We start from the raw sequence: 18,716 nt of genomic DNA, 5'->3' as shown, positions 1-18,716 counted from the left end.
TGTTTGAGGCAGAATTCTGCACAATTAATATTGCATTTCTCACTGTGTGCCTGGCTTAATTTGCAGGTGTGACCTTGGCGTCGGGTTGCGGTATGCGAGTTTGCAATGTTGTGCCCTTGACTGTCTGCTTTCGCCGGGCTCATTCTGCAGGGTCAGCAACCGAACTCTTGCTCATTCAATGTTCATGGAAGCTTTTGCTTGCGGCCTACTTGGGCCTGGTGCATAGGTGGAACCGTTTGATACAGAGCGCTTTAGGTTATGGTATCATATTGCTTTATCATGGGTTTAGGAGAAGCGTGAGCAAGCATTTTAGATGAGTTCATTGTGCGTCTTGCGTTTCTGCATTTTGAAAAGCCTATGTGAAAATAATAAAGATGCACGTCCGTGGGTGTGTCCGTCGCCTACGTCATAGCACTGAGTATGTTCTTCGTGTGGATTGGTGTGGGAGTGTCCAGTGTGCATGTTTGCACGGGTGTGCTGACCGTTGGCTAGGTCGTCATGGCATCTCTAACGATGTGTTGATTTAGTGCTGGATGGTTCAGTCGAGTCCATCCATGCCGCAGGTGTCGGCATGTGCAGGGCAGGCTGGTGGGCAGGCGGGTGGGCACGCGAGTGGGCACATCCGTATGTTCCTGTGCCAGGGTATTTGGTCGTCTTGTAACTGGGCAAACTCCTCTCGTGGCGGGTGTCTGGGCCGTGATCCTCTAGGCCAGGGGTGAGAGGGGATTGGTGGGAGCCTTTTGTTCACTTTTCCCACTTCAGTCCCCCCTCTGGTCGACTTGTCAACCACAAACATATCCTTTTCCTTATCTCCTCTCACTCTCCATATTTTAGTTACTCCTCCCAAATGCCCATAGTGGTTAACATGCTCTTCAAATGACCAATACATATATACACAGGTTCCTCCAGGTGTGCAGTATACCCATTTCCCTATGTAGCTCCTTGGGTTTCTTGGGTTTTCGAGCTTCACAGACGGTGGGTCCAGGTGGTTGATGATGATCTGGTTGCGCAACCTCTCTCTCTCTTTTATTATTGTGCCTGTGTGTTGGCCGTCATCTGCTGGCATCAAGGGGTGCATACCGACCATTTCGATCATCTCGTCTGTGGTGCGTGCCTTCCGGGCCTTCCAAAATCTTATTATGATAAGTGCAGCTCCAGCCAAAATAATGCATCCAACTATAATCTTCAGTCCATCTGACAGCCAAGATGGCATCCATGACCATAACATCGAAAACCAGCTCTCATCCTTTTGCACACCTTTACTTTCATCCATCATTTTGGAGTGCATCTGGGCCAATTGTGACACTGCTTCTGTCAGTGTACCATTGTCAGCGTCATTAGCAGGGATGAATGTGCAGCATGATTGACCTATCTTTGCGCAAACCCCTCCTTCCATTGCTGTGAGGAGGTCCAGTACATATCTGTTCTGTAGTGCTACCATCCTCACTGCTCGCAGTTCCTCTTTTATTGCGTTAAATCCATTTACTGTAGAGTTAATTGTCATCATTAGTTCCCATCTAGTTATCTGGAGCCATTTTGCGTTTGCGTAAGCCTGTAGTCCTGGATGTATTATTGAAGAGAACAACATTGCTGCTCTGCTGAATAGTCTGTGTTCTGGCGGAATTGAAGTGAGTGCTGTTTCCGACCTTCCCCATAGGTAATTTCCTGTCAGAGGTTCTCCTTGTCTTTTCTTTCTATTCAGGACAGTGTTGTTGCCGTTGTTTTGGTTCTCTGGCACCTTCTGAAGCTGTACAGATCTCTTCTTCCTCTTGTTTCCTTCATCCATTTTGGGGAAGTTTGCCACATTCACATGTTTCTGGGGCACCACTAGTGATGGTACATTGACGTGTACCATTGTGCATATACCATTCCACAGAGGGGGCAGTGTGTGGTATGCCTTGTCTCCACAGGCCCAGTAATGGTCCATTACTACTGCTGTTCCTGCTCCCCCCTCGAGTAACTCTGTCACGCTTGCACAGTTGGTGTTGTACCCCACGTCCACTTCTCCTTTATGTTGGTAGCATACCTTGGGTGCAGTCATCGGCAGTATTGTTATTGGGTCTTCATCCTTCTCTATCCACGTTAGCATGGGTACGTACTTGACCCAAGTCATCCAACATCTGTTGTTGTGTTCAGCAATAGTTGTAGTATCCTCTCTCATTACCATGTTGCTGCCAACCACTCCTGTGTCCCATTTGCCACCCAGGTACACCTTCCCTGTTATTATTATCAGTAGTCTTTCCCAACATCCTTGTTTACCAGGAACTTCAGTGGCGTACCAATCACATGGTAGGTACTGTAGTGTTACTTTCTTTGTTTCTCCTTTTTCAGGGCCACTTGTTATGTATCTGAATGCTTCAGCATGTAAACTGGCCTTGTGGTAACTCAAATAACTCTTGAGGAAGTTATTTTCGTACGGGTATGTGTCTCGTGTTTTCCATACCAGGTGCGCCGTGTTCCCTTGAAATCTCCCTTTCGTTTGGAACAGTGCCAGGTATATTATACATCGTGCTGTTTTTTCATCTATTTCCGTGGCAACAAAAGTTTGGGAAGCGCTCATGGCGTATGGGATCAATGAGCAGACGTAGCAGCTGTCTTCTGTTGTTTACCTATTTGAGTCATGTGTTGGTACCACATGTTGTTCGAGACGTGTGCTGAATTTTGTATGTAGTTGTCAATATCTTTATTGTCTGAGTATGTGCTGCGTTCAACTCTATTTCCCTTGTGTGGAATTTTGCTAGTACCACCTGACGTAACACCTGTTGCAGCCGGGGGTGGGGGTATATTAGGTTTGGGTACAGCAAAAATATTGATAGCATAACTGTTCTGCCATACAGAGGCAGCCTAGAACCCGGTGATCATCAAAATCCCTATCATCTTTATTACAGAGGCTAGTCTCACCGGCATTTTGCTCTTACCTTGCTGCAGTCTGGCAGCTAATTCTTGCGACGTTAAAGTTGCCCGCCTGAAAATTCTCAATATGCTTGTTATTAGTGTTAGTTGTTGTTTTCAAGCTCTCCCTATCAAGTAGTCGTTCAGTGCCCAGGCGAAGAGCTGTTCCCACGCCAATCTAAGCGATCTATCTCTTAGGACAGGCAAGTATGGGTGGAGGTGGGGCATTGATTGTTCTATGGCCAAGAGAAATGCTGTGTAGTAGACACGTACCCTCCTCCTTTTCAGGTACTTTGGCCTTTTTATGTAATAGACAAATTGGTGTGATAATTCTTCAGGGTAGTTATTGTCTGAGGGTATCATCTACTCCTGGGCAGTGAACTTTGTTAGTTATCTGTTTTCTTAGCAGTACAATAATACACCGTACCTGCATGTGCGAGAGAAAAAAAAGAGAACATTCAAGTGTTTACATGTGTATGTGCAAAACAATGTCCTTCAGTTGAGTTGTTTCTGCAGTGGGTAGGGGTTTGATGGGCAGAGGGTTTGGGGCTCAACTGGCAGAGGTCTCTTTACTCTTTGATCGTGTGACCATGGGGTGGGCGGTATGGTAATTACCCCTTTCTATTTCAGTAGTTGTCTCTGGGGAATCAGGGGGGTGGCAGGGTATGGGGGCACTTTGGCCGTTAGCTGCGGTAGAAGTCCCTTCCTCCGTTGGTGACGCTGTTGCTGTTCTTCCGAAGGCCCTGTCGGTGACGCTAGGGCGGGTCTGGAGTTTGCAGATCTTTACATCGTGTAGGTGATTCCAGGCACGTTTGTCCTGTAGCTTTACTGCTCTTGTTGATACTTCCTCTACCAGGTGGGGGCCAGTGAAGCGTGGGCTGTTCCACTTTCTGTTGAAATTGCGGAGTAGTACGTGGTCACCTTTAGCAATTTTGCACAGTTTTCCCTTTTCCAATTCTTCATCTGCGTCTTCTTGTTGAGCACTCTTAGACCCGCCCCGCGTGCGCTCGAGCTGTTGAGACACAAACACTACACTAGTAATCAAAGAAGACACATATTGGTACATTTCATCACCAAGGACGGTTGCAGTGTTTTCATAGTCAGTAAATGCTCTTGATGTTGGCGTCAGAGGAAGGCGCATTTGACGTCCGGTCACCACCTCGTGAGGGGTGAGGTGGTGGTCGGAGCCTGGTCTATTCCTTAGCTCAAATAGGGCTAGCGGAAGGCAATACAGCCAACTCTTCTTTGTTGTTTGCTGTATTTTTGCAATTGCCTCCTTTAATAGGCCATTCAGGCGTTCGCATATACCGTTGGCCTGCGGGTGATATGCACATGCAAATTTATGCTTGATGTTCAGTAAGGATGTGATGTGCTGGAACATTTCATTGGTGAAATGCGGGCCATTATCTGACCGCAGTATTTCGCACACTCCCCTCCTGGGGAAAACTTCCCCCACTAGGAATTTAGCTGCTCTGAATGCATCTGGGTGTGAGCAGGGCCCTGCCTCAATCCACCTTGAGAATGGGCATACAACTACAATCATATACCTATTTCCTTGACATACGTTGATCATATCAACATAGTCAATATGGATGTGTCAGAAGGGTCCCTCTGGCCGGGGTATAGTACCTTTTATCACCTTCAGCGTGTGACCGGCCATGAACTGTTGACATGTGAGACAATTGCTGATAAAATTTGACACATGGGAATTTAACTCGGGGCAGAACCAATCTTCCCTAATTCGTGCTGCAATGACTTCCTTGCCTGTGTGGGCTGGGTGGTGTAGTTGGCTCAGGACAGTGTTCAATAGTGCCAGTGGCATTACCATCTTTCCAGTGCTACCCTGGCGCCATAGTGCGTCAGTTGGTGACATTGTACATCCTCTTTTTACCCATATTTCTTTTTCTGCCATTGGTGCAGCCACTTGTAGCTCCATTATCTGTGTGGCTGGGAGATGGGTGTCCCCTTCTCTTATCAACATCTCCTTAGCTATTCCCCTCCCTCTCCCTCTCTCTGACTCTGGGGGGTTCCAAATCTCGCCAAAATAAGCAGCATACTTCGCGTGTGCGTCTGCTGCTGCATTCCCTTTTGAGATATGATCTTCTCCATTAGTGTGTGCGGTACATTTGACCAAGGCTATTTCTTGGGGGTCATTTATTACTTCAATTAGTTCAGCCAATAAGAGAGCATGTTGCACTGGAGTGCCGTCAGCTCTCCTAAACCCTCTTCTCCTCCATTTGGACAAACCTGAGTGGACAGTAGACGTGACATATGCACTGTCGGAATATATGGTCACTCGTTTGTCAAAGCTTTCCTTCAACGCCAAGATCAGTGCAACTAATTCAGCTGCTTGAGCAGAGTAATGCTGTGGTAATTGTACGCATTTCATCGCCACACACACCGGTACCTCCGTCATTTTTAACACTGCTGCCCCAGTTCTCCTTATCCCATCACTTTGGTCAATTGTTGATGACCCATCAATGAACAAGAGCTCACCTCCGTCTAGTGCGTTCTCTTCAACCTTTCTAGTACATGAGTACATTTCAGTAGTCTTTGTACAATCGTGTGCATAGTCTCCTTCCTGAATTACTTCTGCTATAAACCTTGCAGGGTTGACCGTGCTGCATCTAACAATCGATAGTTCAGCTGTAGATAAGATGATCTCATAACCTGACGCCCTCTGCGTGGTTAGTGTGGACTTAGGCTTGTTCAATATTGCAAATAGTGCATGTGGCCGCTGTAAAACGCTACTGGTTTGTAGCCCATGCTTGTTTTTTGAGCCAACACTGCTTTCATTACTGCTGAGTCGCAATGTGAAAATATAAAGAATTGTCGTTCATAATCTGGGGTGGCCAGTACCGGAGCGGTTGATATTGCATCTTTCAGTTCATCAAAAGCCTCTTTCATTTCCATTGTCCACCCCAACTTTTTCTCCCCTTTGTTAGCTTCTTTTAACGCCTCAAGTAGGGGTCCTATGTATGAGCTGTAATCAAATACCCATGCTCTACAGTAGTTGCACAGTCCCAGAAACTGCTGTAATTCTCTCACTGTTTGTGGCAATGGCGTTTTTGAAATGGCCTGTGCACTTTGTGGTGCAATCTTTCTTCCATATTGGGATATGAGCTGACCAATGTAAAGTACCTGTTCCTGACAGTACTGTAACTTTTCCTTGTCTACCTTGTAACCTTTTTCAGCCAATATTGTCAGCATCTTTAATGAGCCCTCTCTGCATCTTCTTTCGTTTGTGCTGCAAATTATTATGTCGTCAACATACTGCAACACTGTGCTTTCCACTTCAATGTTACCCAAATCCATCTGTATTACTCTGTTGAATATTGAGGGTGACTCGCAGTACCCTTGTGGCAATCTGGTGTGTTTCCACTTTGTGTTTCTGTAAGTGAAGCTTGTCAGATCTTGTGAGTCTGGGTGCAGTGGTATTGAGAAAAAAGCATTTTTAAGGTCGATCACTGTAAACCGTGATGCCTCTGCTGGAATGCCGCACAATATTGTGGCCGGGTTTGCTGCTATGGGGTATTCTGCTTCCACTATGTTGTTCAAAGGCCTGAGGTCCTGTATGAAGCGCCAAGACCCCCGTTTAGCCTTGCGCACTGGGTATACAGCTGTGTTGCATGGTGATTCTGATGGGACCAATATGCCATTATTTATAAGGGCCGTTATTGTTTCATATATTCATATATGCCCTCATCTGCCTCTTTTGATAGTGGGTACTGTTTCACTCTCGGGAGTATTGCACCCTTTTTCAATTTTATTCTTACTCCCCCTATGCTTTTTATGCACCCCACGTCATAGGGGCTAGTAGTCCATAATGATGTGAGTACTTTTGCCATATCCTCCTCAAAGAAGGGAACTGGGGTGGACGTGGGTGCCTCAAGTGCCATTGCAATTTTCTGTGCCACTTGTTTGTACGTTACCCTTAGCCATATTTCCACACTCATCATAAATACCATTTCACCTTCTTCCTTTTGTCCTGAGAAGAGCTCCTCATCTGACACCTGGGTGAGTCTACATCCCTCTGCTAGTGCTATCACTGCCCTCCATGCTCTTCCTTCTCTGTCTTGGGCATGTACTGCAATGTAATCAGCGGTTGCTATAATGCTCTCTATGTCCACTGAAATCACCTTTCCTTCTGGTTCATTGGCTGGTGTTTCTGGTCTAAACAAATAGGCTGCTGGCCTCCTCCAGATCTTTCCTTCTATCCCTGGCATCCATGCAAATGCCATGTCTGTCCCGTACTGGAACAGTTCACCATCTACTGGCTCAGCCCTAATCACTGTCTGTCCACAGTATGCTTGCATAATCTGTCGTGCAGTGAGCATGTTAATTCCTGGAGTGGAGCAAATTATGCCGTCCTCCGTAAAGGAGATCGTCATATTCAACCTGCTCATTATGTCTCTCCCCAGTATATTTACTGGTGAGGCCCTAGAATATAAAAGTGGGACTGACATGTCATAATCCCCTATTGATAAGGGAATGTTATGAGTAAAGGGAACCAACCCCCTAGCCCCAGAGAATCCTTGGGTGTTCATCGCTTCACCTGACATCTTAAATGTACCTTCCCTTATGCAAGACCGGGTGGCCCCGGTGTCAACAAGGAATGATAATTTTTTGTCACCTATCGTTACCTCTATGCATGGTTCCTCCGCACTATTAGGTGTTACCGACAGGATGGGACACACCAAGGCCGTCTGTGGGCTGTCCTATTGAGGGTATAATGATTGACCACTTCCTGTGTAAGGGTTGTGTCCCAGGACCGTCACCCTACCCAGTTGTGTTTGCTGTAGTTGGGTATTGGTAGAGGTTATGTTATGGTCTTGGACTTGTGCAGGTTGCTGTACTTGCTGTGCTCGGGGTTGTTGTGTTATCGCTACCTGTCGTTGTGGCAGTGAATATGTCTGTGGCTGTTGTTGTGTTACTAGTTGTTGCTGTTCATTTCCCTGTTGCAATGTCTGCTGTTGCTGGATGCCCTGCTGTTCCTGTGTGGGCCTTTGTTGTCCCTGTTCACTCCATGATGGTGTGCCTGGTCTCACTCTACAGGTGTGCGACATGTGTCCTACTAATCCACAAATCCAACACACCAGTGGTTCCCTGTTCTGCCATGGAAAGCTTCCTGTGTTGTCCTGGTATACTGGTTGCCCGGTGGGGTAGGAATTTCTAAGTCCCCCCACCTGCTGTTGTGTGTTATATCCGTATCCTCTCCCTCTCATTATTCCTCCCCTTCCCCTGTTGTAATTATAATACCCAGCACCTGGCGTTGAGTATCCTCCTCCCATGTTAGTCGTGTATGGTTGGAGTGGCGGCATCTGTTGTGTTACAGCCTGCGATGATTGTATTTGGGAGGGATCTTGTGCAGCCACTACTTGTGTGGGGCTTTGAGTCATTGTTGTAGGTGTAGTTATTAGTGCGCCTTCCATCATGTATTTAGTAAGTTTTTTCTGTACTAGTTTAGCCTCTTCCGTTTTCCTATCCTCTTCCTTTTTTTTCATTTTTTCTTGCCATGTCCTACAATGATGCACTATTGTCAGTTGTATTTCTGGCCATGCTTTTGCTTCCATCCCCACTACTTTCTTCAGTTGTTTCTGAACTGCTTCTGGGAGCCCCTGTACTAGTATATGATAGAATATTGCTGGTGTTTTGTCCCATTGTTCTCTAGTTTCCATACGCCACTTCTCTTGAATTTCCTGGATATAATCAACAGGATCTTCGTTCTCACGCATCTTGCGCGAGGTAATTGCTCCTATGTCTGATGTGTCTGGAACTGTACCCTCAGTGCCTGCCATAATGCATGTCTGCAGTTTGCGAATGGTGCCCCATAGTCTGATGTGTTTGTTATTGTGACCCCGGGGAAGCCCACTCTCTTCCAGATGTCATCCGCTGCATCCCTTAATATTGATATTAGAAGGCCCTTTACATCTCCCACTGCCAATTTCTGTCCCGCGGTGTGTTTTTCCATTTCATATATCCATTTACCCGCACCTCCACTTAATGATGGGAGTCTGCACTTTATATTTTCCTTGTCGGCATGCTTCCAAGGGACGTATTGTGGTCTAACCCCTCCCCTCTCCAGAAGTAGCATTAAGTTGTGCCCCGTTTGACCCCCTGGGTTCCACAAATCGAGTCCGCACACCCCTCCTCTTCTTCCGTCTCTTCTACATCGTCAATTTTGTCCATATTTCTCCTGCTCTGAACTCTTTCTCCTCCGTCACTTCCCCTTCTTTCATCATTTCCTTTATTTAATGTTGGCGTGTGTATTCGTTCTCCCTGCCTGCGTCCAGGGAGGTCTCTAAGCCTTCCTGCATAGGGTGTCAGTTCGTTTGTGAAGGGCGCGAGTTTAGATGGGCCTGTTGCACGTAATGAGCGTGAGGTGGTGGAGCATGTAGGACGGGATGGTGACGGTGTGGCTTCACGTGTCTGCCTTTCCGCTATTCCTTGCTCTTCCTCCTCACTTCTCTCCAGTTCTTCCTTTCTCCTGCAGATCCATGGTGAGTCGCTATTTGTCCGGGTGGTGTATAATTTATCTAGGCTTTCCCTTTCACTATTTCTTCCTTCCTTCTCCATTCCTTCTTCTTCCTCACTACGAAAGTCATTCGTAAATGGCAACCCCCAATCTGTCTTTTTCCCCCTAATCGTTACTGTTCTTAACTCTATTAGGTCCGTTCCTCCCTTTTCGTCTTTACCAATCGCTCCCCTTTGGGCTGATGTTGTTGCTACTTCTGTACCTCTATATACATGCCTCCTTACTTCACTCTCCCCTCTCCTATCTTCTCTTTCCCCTTCATTTCTCTCCGCTATTTCTCTACCAATTTCCTCTCTTTTCTTTTTTAATTCTTCCATTACTTCACTACTCATCTTTTCCAATATCCTTTCATCTTCTTTCTTCCTTTCCCATCTCTCCCTCTCCCGTTCTAATATACTCTCTATCATCCTCCCTTCTTCGTATTTCCTTGTCGTTTCTGATAGTAATCTCTTCTTCCATATTGCCATTTCTTTTTCTTTCTCCTCTTCCTCTCTTTTCCTTTCACGCAGTGCTGCTCTTGATACCCTTTCTGCTACTGCTTTTACCCTTTCGGCTTCTCTCCTTTGCTCCTCATTTCGTTCTCTCATTTTTTCCAACTCATTCTTACCTTCTTTCCTTTCCCGTGCTCTCTCTCTTTCCCCCTTCTCGAGCTGCTTGATCAGTGCATTCTGCTCATCCCTTAATTCTGCTAATCGTTCCTCCAAAATCTCTTCCTTTTGTCGTAACAGCTCTTCCCCCTTTCTTTTCCCCTCTTCCCCTTTCATTTCACTCTCCCTGGTATTATCCTCGTCCATTTTCCTTACTACCCCCTTCTCTTCTCCTGTTAATGAACCTCGTAATTTTAATAGTACCTGCGCAGCTACCCACTCATCATTTCCTACGTCCGTAGTCTGCTCTCCTCCAGTCCTCCCCTCTCCTGCTGGCATCTTCCTATGAGCTGGTCCCGTCGTACTAGTCTGCTCCCCTCCCGTGTGGCTACCTGTAGCTGTATATGGAGGCGGGCTGTATGCCGGGTTCGAGTACCCCTCAGCCGCCCTTAATTGTTCTCTTGCTATTTCTCCTAGTTCTCTTAAAGGATACAACCCCCCTCCCTCTATTTTCACTACCTTCACTAGGGGTATATCGTCGCTCTGTTCCTTTTTTATTTCATTTTCGTTTGAGTTGTCACTCTTTTCTCCTCCCTCTTGTCCCTTCCCCATGTTCTGTGTGCCTCCACTCTCTTTTTCCCCATTCTCTCCCTCCTCCTTAATCTCCTTATCTCCCGTTGTTTCCCCCACAATGAACATTCCGTTTGGTCCTGGTCGGGACCCTTGGAACATCCTCCATAAGTTGAACACCTCCAAGTGGTGTGTCAACTTCTTCCCCTTGTATTTATTATGCAGGTGGTTTAATAGTGAATGTTGGGTATATGGATCGAAGCTACCATTAGGCGGCCATGGTGTCGTCATTTTGTTGTCCGCCCCCTGTGTCCATTCTATGCTATACTTGATCAGTTTCTCCCTATGGGGTGACAGTGTTTTACATATGTGTTGCAGCGGGGTAGTGAGGGTGTTCCCCCACCCTTCCGATCCTGCCCCGTATGACATAGTAGCGCTCCACTTGTTATCCTTCCCCTATTTGGTAGCGGTTATCTTACTAACAGTTTACAATATACAGCCTTATATCTTTACCTGGCCCCATAAGTTTGGGGACTTGCGATAGTCCGCTAAGGAAAATTAGTAAAATATGGTATTTACATTTCTATATTCTTTTCTTTCTTTTCTTCCTTTATACAACACCCTTACGGCCCCCTGTGGCCGAGGCGCACGTAGCCCCCTGCGGCTGCGTGCCCCTTGTGACGTTCTTATACAGCCGTCCTACTTTCACTTGCTCCTCCTCCCTCTTCTACACTTGCCGTGGCCGGCGTTCTCCGCGCGCAGCCACGTCCCCCTTTTCGCCTTCCCCCGATCAACTCATTACCGTTTACCTCCGTTTCCACGCCCTTACCACAGCTCTCCTCCCCGCCACTCAAAAATAAAGATGCCTGGTGCTCGAGATGTCCTATGAAAGCCCTACTGGTGACGTCACCGATCTCTTCAAACTACCGGTAAGTTCTTCATATATTCTTTAAGTCCAAAATACACTTGCAATCTACCCCCGTTAACCCCACAGCTGTCTTCCTGCCACTCCTGGAACAAGGTAATCAATAATATAATCGGACTGCGCACGCTGCGTCGCCTCGCGTGTGATACGCCCCTCGACAGGAGGGCTTAACCAGCCAATTATCTTCCGTATTGGGCAACTAGCTAGCTACCGCCTACAGGGAAACGTCATCTATCTATCGAGTTTCCTGCTCGATCAATAGGGATCCTCATCTACTCATTGATCAATAATTGCCAAATCGTAGGAAACCGCGCACACACACCCCCTTACACATGGTCGCGACCTAGGCCAATTAGTGTCTACGGGCGGCCGCACGTGATGTTTTCGTGCCCCGCCCCCTTCTCTCCCGTAACGTAGCGGACTGCTCTCGCACTCGTCCGGCTACCATTCATTTCATTGCCAACACTAAATTATCAAACCTTCGCCGCGCACCTGTGCAACACCTCCCACCTCCCGTATTCAATTCCTCCCCCCTCCCTCACAATTTTACATTGCTTGTTGGGTGTGGCATACTCACCAAGTTCTCTTCATGCGGGGCCGCTCGACTGCGTGCACCCCTCCAAGCGGCTTGCCACCTCCCCTCGTCTGGACTACGTCTGGACACTCGCCAACCGCAGGCGGGATACTTCTCAACCGGCTCCCGAGGGCCAATATCCGGATTGCGCTGTCCGGTCGTCTCGCAGTTCCGCGATGGTCCTGTAGTCCTCAAAAGGGGGCAGCGGCAGAGGGGGCTGCGCCGCCGGGCCTCCTCGCAACGGGAGCACTCGGAAAAATAAAATAAAAGCAGATCTTAAACAGATCTCAGCAGTGCCTCCAACTTGTTGGGGGGAAATTCTCCCGGGGTCGGCTGGGCCGTCCGCGGACCTCCGGGCAGGGAGGCCCCAACTCCTCCCGTATATCCCAAAAGGAGATAGAGTATGAGACACACGCAAGAAGCAAGGTGGTTCTGCTGTTTATTAAACAAAACGGCAGGGATGGGTCAAGGATCGTACGCGTCCGTCCTGACACTCTCTCCTCATCGTGGGGCTCGCAGGCCCTTTTTACCTTAGTACGACGCGCTACTTGCGTCACCTGGGAAAGTTAGCAAAAAACCTACCGCCACTCTGGATTGGTTCCCCGAGTGGTAGGGTTAGTATAGCATACGTATAGAGAACGTTGTTAGTGGTTAAGGGTCAGTCAGGTGATATACTTGGGTTGTCCCTTCAATTTGATACATAAAAATTGTTACATGAAGACCCCTGAGGATTGGTCAATGTTAATGGCGTCAGTGATAAGAGCCCCATGTTCTGATTGGTCCACCCGCGAGCCCCCCAGTCTGGGACCATCGCTGTTCCCAGCTCGCGGTGCACCTGTCATTTGCAACAATGTTTCACTATGGGTATGTGCAGACAATGTGAGGATTTATTCATATGCTGGAAGGCCGACTACTCCCACCGCCGCAGATGTCCATTGAGTCGCTTAATTGTATCTGCCTGTGTCTTGAGACGGGGGATCCAGGCGCCTCCCTCCTCCTGGGCTTGGCACTCTATCAGGTTTGGCTTGGTCACGTGAGGTGGGACCGTGTTTGAGGCAGAATTCTGCACAATTAATATTGCATTTCTCACTGTGTGCCTGGCTTAATTTGCAGGTGTGACCTTGGCGTCGGCTTGCGGTATGCGAGTTTGCAACGTTGTGCCCTTGACTGTCTGCTTTCGCCGGGCTCATTCTGCAGGGTCAGCAACCGAACTCTTGCTCATTCAATGTTCATGGAAGCTTTTGCTTACCGCCTACTTGGGCCTGGTGCATAGGTGGAACCGTTTGATACAGAGCGCTTTAGGTTATGGTATCATATTGCTTTATCATGGGTTTAGGAGAAGCGTGAGCAAGCATTTTAGATGAGTTCATTGTGCGTCTTGCGTTTCTGCATTTTGAAAAGCCTATGTGAAAATAATAAAGATGCACGTCCGTGGGTGTGTCCGTCGCCTACGTCATAGCACTGAGTATGTTCTTCGTGTGGATTGGTGTGGGAGTGTCCAGTGTGCATGTTTGCACGGGTGTGCTGACTGTTGGCTAGGTCGTCATGGCATCTCTAACGATGTGTTGATTTAGTGCTGGATGGTTCAGTCGAGTCCATCCATGCCGCAGGTGTCGGCATGTGCAGGGCAGGCTGGTGGGCAGGCGGGTGGGCACGCGAGTGGGCACATCCGTATGTTCCTGTACCAGGGTATTTGGTCGTCTGGTAACTGGGCAAACTCCTCTCGTGGCGGGTGTCTGGGCCGTGATCCTCTAGGCCAGGGGTGAGAGGGGATTGGTGGGAGCCTTTTATTCACTTTTCCCACTTCAGCGTGTGGAACTTCTCGCGCACCTCTGGAATACACGCGCCCAGGGCAATCGCGTGTGAAACTTCACACGCACCCCTGAAATACCCGCACACAGCCCAATCGCGTGTGAAACTTCCCGCGACCCCTGAAATTCACGCGCCCAGGGCAATCGCGTGTGGAACTTCTCGCGCACCTCTGAAATACACGCGCCCAGGCCAATCGTGTGTGGAACTTCTCGCGCACCCCTGAAATACACGCGCCCAGGCCATTCGCGTGTGGAACTTCTCGCGCACCCCTGAAATACACGCACCCAGGCCATTTGCGTGTAATACTTCTTGCGCATCCCTGAAATACACGCACACGCTCCCCCAGGCCAGATCGCATGTGAAGCTTCTTGCGCACGCATGTTCCCGACACCCGTAATACGTGTTCCCCACTTTGCGTTTGCTGTTTGCCAGTCCGGTAAACTGGTACAGGGTTGGCGCAGCCCTTTGCGATGGTTTTGCGATCTTGATGGCTTTTCCTTGCGCGAGGGCGTTCTTGGGGGCGTAACTGGCACTGCTGCAGGGTTGCAGCGCCACTCTGCGCCACGTCTGCTTTTGGAGGCGAGAATCCATGAATACACTGTGCGCGGGAATTTATTTTATCGCACGCGGCTGGCGCAGACATTCGCACGGGCACGCAGTGCGCCAGCCGCGTGCGACACTTTTGTGAGGAATTACATGAATCGGCCTGTTGGTGTGTCTCTTAGGTAGGACTCTTTGATTGACTCAAACCATGTTAGTATTGTCCTACCTCTGCCTCCCCTCCCTTGTCTTGTCACGCCTAGATACACTTGTACAGGCGCGTTATAAACAACTTATCATATTATCATATCATAATGCAATGGTTTTCTAATATGCCCCAGTGTTTTTAAAAATAGGGCATACTTTGCCCTAGTGCTAATACCATGCAACTTTGTACTTGCACCGTTGCAATGTTTCAGTAATCTGGCCCCAGGTGCTAACAACTTGCTGTCAGAGTTAAAAGCCCCCTGACCCTTTCTCAATCTTCCACATCTCTTTGTCCACCAGTGAGTGTTGCCTTTATACCCCCTAGCTAGGGGGCGTTCATTTGTGGCTTGTGGGCAGACAAAGGAATTCATTTCAAAAGGTCTCACCAGCAAATATGTTTCATAGTAGTAGCTAGGGTCATTACACGATAGGCGCAATACGCAAGCTGCTTCACTGCCCGGAAGGCGCTGTTATAAAAATGGAACGATAAAAACATTTTTAACACTTGAGGCAAAGACTGCCAATGTAAAAAGGACCATCATTTTTAACTCGGAGCATGTAGCTTGTAAAAAGCAATGATGCAGCTGCTTGCAATTTAAAAATAGGTTTTTAAATGAACCAAACCAACACTTTAAACAGAACTGCACGAGCCACGTTGTGTGCTGGTTTCCAGAACTTGTATCAGACCAGACCCGTGGTATCTCTGTGATCATGTAGCACAACAGCATGGGATTTATTTATCTATTTATGTACTAGAATTCTTATACAGTGTGCCACATGCTCGCAGGGCATCATCTAACGAAGATGATGCAGAATCGAATAAGGGAGAATCAGCAGAGAAGATTACCGGTGTTAGCATTGGATTCTGGACAGGAAAGTTATACATTTAATGGCAGAATACCAGAACGCACACGAAATAATGCTCCTTATGAGACCACAAATGGGTAATCCATATTTCTCTTTGATAGACAGGCATTTCCATAATGATTTAATCCATAGTAGTCTTCTCTTGAAACAAGGTCATTAATTGATTCACTTACAAAAGTGGAAAGGATTTTGCTACTGAGAATGAGCAAGATGAAAAAAAAGTTTCTGGGGTGGTTGCTGTTGTATGGGGTGCTGTCCACATAGCATTGTCTAAAATCATTAGATCCCTGTGCCATACCAGAGGGGAAATACAGTTGTGGCTGGTGAATTTTTTACATGGAAGGCTGTAAACGTTTCCTAATTATATGCAAGAGTCACCAAGTATAAGAGAGTCCTGTGCATCCTGACTTTAAAAATTGTGAAGATTGGCCCGGTATATCCGAAGATATGACCAAGTCCTCGCACAGGCCTGATATGTCATCCTCGGTGAGAAGCACAGCAACTCGCAGACTCCTCCTCCTGCAGGAGAGCTGCGTAACCATCAAGACGGAGCCTGGGAAACTCAGGCTGGAGCCTTGTCACCCCGGCACTTAAAAGAACCAATAGCCTGATCGGTCGCAGTGATCCCTCCAGTAATTGAAGATTGACAGAGAAGTGAGAAGCAGTTCCGGTCTCCTTCTCACAAGTGGATGCGAGCTGCCATGTATTGTAGCCAGAGGAAAGAGTGACAGAGGAACCAGCTGGGCCCTCCCTGCGACGCGATCCTCGCACTGTGGGTCATGTGCGGCCCGCCCTAGTAACGGAATCCTGGGGACACGTAGCTGCTTGGAGTGCAATGACCCCCATCGCTCCAACCCTAATGTTATGTTATGTTATCTTACTTTGCATTTATATAGCGCCCTATGTACCATTGGTATGGTCTCAAGCTGCTGGTAGGTTGAATGCCCTCGGGAACCAAAGTTCAAGTCAGTAGAGAGAGTAGAGAGAGTCAAAGGTGTGTGTGAGCACCGGATATGTGTGCAGCTGGTGTGGCATTTGTGTGATAGCTGCTTCTTAACGGTAGGTGTGGTGGTTGGGAGACTAGGAGTATGTGTTCGGTCTGGCAGGTTTTTATCTAGACCGATTCTGGCTGCGTTAGGCCTGCGGAGAACGCCTAGGCTGGAGGGTGTGTAACCAGCGGTGATTAGTTAGAGTGATGGGGAGTATGAGGCAGATGATGGTATGAGAACAGCTATACCGAATGGTGTCATAGAATTGCTGTGTTCTATTTGAGTGGTGGTGTAAAGAAGAGAGTAAGCGTGAGGATGTGATATGGTGGTTTACATTAGGTGTTTGAGATCGGGCCCACTCCAATAGTTCCATGTACTCCGTTCTTCTCGGTTCTCCTGGGTCATCCGTTTTGCCCGGTTCATTGGTTTCACCAAGTTTGTTCGTTTCACTCACATACTACACTTGTTCCAACCCCATACTTCCATACTTCCTTCATTCTAATTCACATTTTTAATTTAATCGATCCACTTCACCCGTTCCATCCACATACTTCAATCGTTCTATTGAATATATTTGACGCATTTTGTCCACATACTTCACCCGTTCCATCCTCATACTTTACCCGTCTCATCTATATACATCGCCCATTCTTCCAGATCCTTCCTCTGTTCCTGCCATCCACTACCCGTTTCCCACCTTTACTATATCCATTCCTTCCAACCACTTCACCCGTTCATCCACATACATCACCCGTTTGCTTCACGCTCGACACCTGCACTCAACACCTGCTCCGCACTCAGTATCCACTCCTCGCTCTGTTGTCTATACCCGCTCCGCACTCTACACCTGCTCCCCACTGTACACCCGCTCCGCACACTAAAACCGCTCCGCACACTACACCCACTCCGCACACAACACCCGCTCCGCACCCACACCATACTCTACATCCGCTCATCACCGTACAATGGCTGAACACCACCGCACACTACATCCACTTAATATCCTATGTCTGTTCAAGACCATCACGCCCTACATCATTTCAACACCCTAAATCTGTTTGGCAGCATACTTCCGCTCCACTCTGTTAACCACTCACACAACGTACATTCGTCCCTCAACCTACATCTGCACCATGCTCTTATCTGTTCCACGCTCTCATCGCTCCATGCCCTCATACATTTTGCACTCTCATCTGCTCTATGCTCTCGTCCGCTCCATGCCCTCATACATTTTGCGCTCTCATCTGCTCTACGTTCTCGTCCGCTCCATGCCCTCATACATTTTGGGCTCTTATCTGCTCTACGCTCTCGTCCGCTCCATGCCCTCATACATTTTGCGCTCTCATCTGCTCTACGCACTCGTCCGCTCCAGACACTCGTCCGCTCCAGGCACTCGTCCGCTCCAGCACTCGTCCGCTCCAGGCACTCGTCCGCTCCAGGCACTCGTCGGCTCAAGGCACTCGTTTGTTCTACTCACACATCTGCTCTACACACTCATCCGCTCAACGCACTCATCCGGTCTATGCACTCATCCGCTCTACACACACATCCGTTCTGCCCCTTATCTGCTCAATACATTCACCCGCTCTTACGCACTCATCTGCTCTACACAAATCCGCTCTAATAAAACATTTGCTCTACACACTCATCAGCTCTACACACTCATCCGCTCTACACACTCATCCGTTCTGCCCCTTATCTGCTCAACACATTCATCCGCTCAGCGCATTCATCCGCTCAGTGCACTCATTCGCTCTACGCGCTTCATCCAGTCTACTGACTTTGTCTGCTCCGCTCCTTTCGTTCATTTATTCTGCATTACCGGTTCAACCCATGTCGCTTGTCGTACACACTCCATCCGTTCCATGCTCTCCATCTGTCTCATGCACTACACCTGTCGCATGTACTCGCATCGTCTATTCTGTACTTTCCATTTATGCCATGCACTCATACATTCCATGCCATCTGTCTGTGTATTCATTAGCTTCCTATATTCATCTTGTATCCTCTTCTCTTTATTCATTTTGTCCATTTTGTTCCTTTCGTCCATTGGAATCATTGCATCTATTTCATTAATTTCAACAGCATTAATGTTTTCGTATGATTTATTCTTTTTGTCCACTTCATTGCTTTGGTCTACTTTACTCATACTATTCTTTTGTCTTTTTCGTTTACATTTGCGGTTATTTTGTCGGTTATTGGCTTGGCTCTTGATGTT

This window comes from Ambystoma mexicanum, chromosome 10, assembly GCF_040938575.1.
Source record: "Ambystoma mexicanum isolate Mex_15411 chromosome 10, UKY_AmexF1_1, whole genome shotgun sequence".
Taxonomy (NCBI): domain Eukaryota; kingdom Metazoa; phylum Chordata; class Amphibia; order Caudata; family Ambystomatidae; genus Ambystoma; species Ambystoma mexicanum.
Note: the sequence above shows the minus strand (reverse complement) of the source record.